Source organism: Coregonus lavaretus, assembly GCF_964263955.1.
Source record: "Coregonus lavaretus genome assembly, chromosome: 33".
Lineage (NCBI taxonomy): Eukaryota > Metazoa > Chordata > Actinopteri > Salmoniformes > Salmonidae > Coregonus > Coregonus lavaretus.
Window position 1 is genome coordinate 8,043,914 of NC_140020.1, and position 6,426 is coordinate 8,050,339.

A 6,426-nucleotide genomic window follows, 5' to 3' on the forward strand; every position below is an offset into this window, starting at 1 on the left:
GTTTTGAACGCACTGAAGTCGGAAGTCGGAGATTTCCGAGTTCCCAGTTCCCAGTTCCAAGTTACCTGTTGTTTTGAACGCGGCAACACACACACACAAAAGGATTGTAGGCATACATACATACATACACCCAACTTTGCTCTTTTTTTTTTTTTTTTTTTACAGTTAACATGTAATTGATGCATGCATCAGCCTATACTGTTTTCCCAAAAGTGTGACCACCTAGATTAAGGGAATAAGCTATTACAAGGTTTATGAATCAGTCCACTTGTTTTATTTGCATTGGATAGATTTGCATAGGATAGATTGCCTACAGTCATCATGGGGTTAGGAAATAGTTATTCATAGGGCACTGGTCAAAAGTAGTGCACCATGTAGGGAATAGGGTACCACTTCTCTTTGGCAGCTGGAAATGAACAGATGGGAATGATTAGTAGGATTACATGTAGAATATTTAACAAAAGTAATTGTGAGCGCTTTAAGATGTTGATTGATGATATTTCATGGGAAAATGTTTATGATCAGGCCGATGTGGAGTCTGCTTACCAGACTTTTCTCACATCGTTCAATTCTGTATTTCACCACTGCTTTCCCTTAGTTAAACCACGTAAGAGAGCAACAGAAGGGTTCTGGAAACCTTGGTTTACAACCGGTCTCAAAAGATCCTCCGTTAAAAAGTTAAAAGCTGTATAAAAAGTTTCTCACAAATCCCTCTCCCCTGAATTCTGCAAATTGTAAAAAGTATAAGAACATATTTACTCACCTACTTTGGATATCCCAAAAAATATATTTTACTAACAAATTCCAAGAATACTTAAATAATATAAAGTCAACTTGGAAAATCATCAATCAACTGTTGAATAGGAAAAAGGCATCTACAGTACAACTATTCCATCTAAATGCATTGTTGGAAATAAGACCTATAATGATCCTGATGTTATTTCATGTGACAACGACGAGACAGCCTATAGGGAGGAGGTCAGAGACCAGGATAACAACCTCTCCCTCTACGTGGTCAAGACAAAAGAGATGATTGTGGACTACAGGAAAAAGAAGAGGACCGAGCACGCCCCCATTCTCATCAATGGGGCTGTAGTGGAGCAGGTTGAGAGCTTCAAGTTCCTTGGTGTCCACATCACCGACAAACTAACATGGTCCAAGCACACCAAGACAGTCGTGAAGAGGGCATGACAAAACCTATTCCCCTAAGGAGACTGAAAAGATTTGGCATGGGTCCTCAGATCCTCAAAAGGTGCTACAGCTGCACCATCGAGAGCATCCTGACTGGTTGCATCACTGCCTGGTATGGCAACTTCTCTGCCTCCAACCGCAAGGCACTACAGAGGGTAGTGCGTACGGACCAGTACATCACTGGGGCCAAGCTTCCTGCCATCCAGGACCTTTATACCAGGCGGTGTCAGAGGAAGGCCCTAAAAATTGTCAGACTCCAGCCACCCTAGTCATAGACTGTTCTCTCTGCTACCGCACGGCAAGTGGTACCGGAGCGCCAAGTCTAGGTCCAAGAGGCTTCTAAACAGCTTCTACCCCCAAGCCATAAGACTTCTGAACATCTAATCAAATGGCTACCCAGACTATTTTGGATTACATTAAGGGACATTTCCCTTCTGTGCTTCAGTTTGATCCTGATGTAATAGAGGTGAAGGAGGTAATTGATAACTTAAAGATATCGCGCCACCAGGCCATGATGAGATTGGTGAAATCAGTGTCTTCCTCGATTACTGAGTTTCTAACAAATATCTTCACCAAATCTATGCAAACTGGTATTGTTCCTAAAGATTTGAAAATTGCCAAAGTTATCCCCCTCTATAAATCTGGGGATCCAAGATCTTTTAAAAATTATCGCCCAATATCTGTACTACCATGTTTTATATCTGTACTACCATGTTTATCTAAAATCCTAGAACAATTGGTGTATAAGAGAATGTTGAAACATTTAAATCAACACTGTATTCTATATGAGCACCAATATGGTTTCAACACTGTATTCTATATGAGCACCAATATGGTTTCAACACTGTATTCTATATGAGCACCAATATGGTTTCAACACTGTATTCTATATGAGCACCAGTATGGTTTCAACACTGTATTCTATATGAGCACCAATATGGTTTCAACACTGTATTCTATATGAGCACCAATATGGTTTCAACACTGTATTCTATATGAGCACCAATATGGTTTTCGTAAAAACTATTCCACAGATATGGCTCTTTTGCAACTTAACAACAATGAATACGCTCTTGGCATCTTTTTAGATTTATCCAAAGCGTTTGACACAGTTGATCATGAAATATTACTTTCTAAATTGCATCATTACGGTTTTCATGATTATACATATAATTAGTTATAGAGTTATGTTTATTATAGAGAATAATTGTTTTATGCAAATAGCTGTGCATCTACCAGGGCCAAGATATCCTGTGGTGTACCACAGGGTTCGATAATTTGACCTTTGTTATTCCTAATCTATATCAATGACCTTGCTGCTGTGTCTTCTATCATACTCCCATTCTCTTTGCTGATGAAACCAATTTGATAATTTTGATTCACTAATTAATGAAGCCAATTCAGGTATGGACACATTTTCTGAATGGTTCTAGATAAACAAATTATAATTAAATGTTAAAAGATTCAACTTTATTGTATTCACTGGTAAGAATAATACATGTTTTTTTTTTTTTAAAGAGACAGAATCTCAATTGGTGGGAATGAAATGGAACAAGTCACATCCACTAGATTCCTCAGAGTTCTAATTGATGAAAAGTTATCCTGGAAAGATCATATTCAATTTATCTGTAGAAAAGTGATTAAATTGGTGTCATCAGAAAGATTAGTGGTTTGGTTCATCAGGCTTGCTTCCTAACTATGTACTATAGCTTAATTTACCCATATCTAATTTACTGTAATATTGTCTGGGCCAGTACATATGCCTCCTACCTACACAAATTACTCATCATACAAAATACATTTGTAAGACTAGCCACTTTCTCTAATTACCTGGCTCCATCTGCACTTTTGTTTAAGAAACTCAATATCTTGTCTATTTACGACATTAATGTACGCCAATTATGCACTTCTACAAATACTCATACCTCCCAGACAGTTTACCTAAATCCTTCAATGGATTCTTCCAGGTTAATTCTGAAATCCATCTATATAACACAAGACACTGCGAAAAGCTTCACCCTCCCCACGGCCGCACCATGCATTGTCAATTCTCTATCAGATACAGAGGTACCATACTCTGGAATTCTTATTTGCCAAAACCTCATCATCCCTCAATAACTTCAAGCGAAGATTGGGGGTCAGCCTGATGAACCAAACTACCCAATAATCCCCTCCATGTCGCCTAACTCTCACACTCGTACACAAACACATGCACACACACACATAATCAAACATGATTTTTCTTCTATACTGAGTATATCATGTACATTTATAATTAATATGCTTTGTTTAACTGATTGAACAAACTTTTTTTTTGGTACTTATATTTGTGGTGTGGTTTTCATATCAGCCCTTTTGGGCTTCCAACCTCACCTGCACATTGTTTTTACCAGTTTTTTATCTGTACTGTTTTGTCTTTCACTTATTTTCTTTGGTGAGAATAAATAAAACCTAAAACCTAATTTGGGACGCACATGTAGATCTCTAATGGCTGAGGAATTGATCTATCAGCATAATGTACTGTTTTGCTTTGAAAGGAGTGAGAGCTGCAGACAGACAGAAAGAAAGACAGACTGTCCCTGCAGCACTACATGGTGATAACTAGACTACCTCCTCCTACATTTTACATTTAAGTCATTTAGCAGACGCTCTTATCCAGAGCAACATACAGTTAGTGAGTACATAATTTTTTTTTTTTCATACTGGTACCCCGTGGGAATCAAACCCACAACCCTGGCGTTACAAACGCCATGCTCCACCAACTGAGCTACATGGGACTCCTCCCTGCTGTCTCAGGCTAGTCACGACTCTCCCTGTGAGGTGACATGCCAGCCGAGGGCTTCTGCGTCCCAAATGGCACCCTATCCTCCCTATATAGTGCACACATTTTGACCAAAGTCCTATTATAGTGCACTACTTTTGACCAGGCCCTGGTCAAAAGTAGTGCACTATATGGAATAGGGTGCCATTAGTGACGCAGCCCCCCCTGGAAAACCCCACTTCCCTATCTAAGCAGCACAGAGGTAGAATACCTCTGCAACGCTTAATGGGTATCATGTCCTCATGAAACAAATATGTCACTACGTGAACAATATTTAATACAGGGATACTGTATGACTTGTTGGGCATGTGTGTGTGCAAGTGCGTGTGTGTGACATGAAATAGTCAAGTAAACCAACTAGTTTTTAATTGTATTCTTTATTACGTAGCTTTTAAAGCTACAATATGTAACTTTTTACCTGACTAAATTCATATAGAAATGTGATTTATAGATCTGTCATTCTCATTGAAAGCAAGTCTAAGAAGCGGTACATCTGTTCTATGTACGCTATTTCTATGCTTCCTGTTTTTAAGTTTCATTTTTGTGTCTTTTACTTTCGGTTTTGTACACCAGCTTCAAACAGCTGAAAATACAATATTTTTGGTTATGTAAAATATGTTTCACAGCGGTTTAGATGGTACAATGATTCCATACACTGAATTGCTTGTTTTGTCACATAAACTGAAACCAAGCAAACTATTAGAAATTTTGCAACCAGGAAATGGCGGAACGATTTCTGGATATTGCACCTTTAACATATTATTTTCATGATGACTGTTGTACGCCTAAATAAAGGACAAATTAAATGTGTATTTATACAAAGCTAGGATGCAATCATTCCGGATGGCAGCGCCTGGCTCCAGTGGTAGGCTCCTGCTCCAGCTCCATCCCCCCATTATTAGAGACAGTCATGCAGGGAGACTGTGGAGACGGAGCCCAGTGTCTGTCATGGAGATGGTGTCACACAGTGAGAAAGGAGGAGAAACGGAGAAGCCCAGTCGATATTCTCTGTATGTGTCCCAAATGGCACCCTATTCCCTGTGCAATACTTTTGACCAGGGCCCATAGAGTGGGTTGGAGGCAGTGGTGTGCATTCATGGAAGCCAAGGGAAGCTTTGCTTCCCCCAAAAATGCACCAATTAAAAAACATAACATAATTTATCTTTTGGCTCTCTGTGTTTCATAATGTTCCTTCAATTCGCAAGAGGCTGAGTGTATCTCACAGGAGAAAGCATCCGAGCGAGCGAAACAGCACCCCTCTGTCTCTCTACACGTAGGCCATCTATCTGATGCTGTCTGGTCCACGAGTATGACATTGTTGCCGCCCGTAGCGTTGAAGGCAAGGGAAGCCAGCAAGCATTTGGCCTCCCTTGATAAACAAAAGTATAAAACATTTGCCAATCAGCGTTGAGCTAAACTGAGCGAGCTCAACTGTGAATGGTCCTGGCGCACCAAAAAAAGTGTCAAGGGAAACCAGTTTGGATTTTGGTGTCACTCCAATCAAATCCCATTGTGAGCATATGTCATTGACAGAAAAACTTCAATTGTTGCATCTCATTGTGTTATTGCCCTCCGGTGGCTAGCTAGCTAGTTAAAATTGTCCCTTTCCTAAATTTGCCATGGGTGGAGATAGGGATTTGGACTTGTGGTTTTACTTAATTCTCCCTACTGGCCAATGATTATAACGGCAATTCTGATCCAACCATTAATTCATACATTGTTGTGCCCCTGGCCTGAGAGGATGGAAGTTCAATATGTAGCTAGATTTAGAAGGCTAATGTTAACTAGCTAACGTTGCCCATGAATGGAAGTTAGGGTAGCGAGCAAGCGTTTTAGCCAGGTAGCCTAGAACAACAAAAAATAAAAGCGTGTACTGTATGACAGAGGGATAGACCGTTTCGTGAACATGAAAGAAAGGAGGATGGCATTGGCGTTTCTCTACAAGTAGGGTGAGTCAACATGTTTTTCTACTTGCACAAACGCACACGCACACACACAGAAATCAGAACCATGGACAGCCACATCATATTTAGTTTAAGTTGATTGGACTAAATTGTTTTTGGTATCTTTTAGTTGTCACTGTATTAGACTAAGCAGAGGTGATTTGATGATGTTGAAATGGTGCTGGAATAGTGGAGGCAGCTCCTGTTTTCTTTGCGACTTGTGGTAACTCTGTGGTTCTAAATCAATAGTTGTTTAGTGGTCGGAAACATTAACTTGCTTGACCGTGCTGTAGGTCATGTAGCTGTCTGTTACATGCAATATTGTAAGTCGCTCTGGATAAGAGCGTCTGCTAAATGACGTAAATGTAATATGCTTTGTGGACTTCACTGAACAGAGGTTGCTATCCGGTTTTGTGATAAAACAAAGGTGTGGTTCTGCCACTGTGTCTTCTTATTGTCTCGGCCTATATA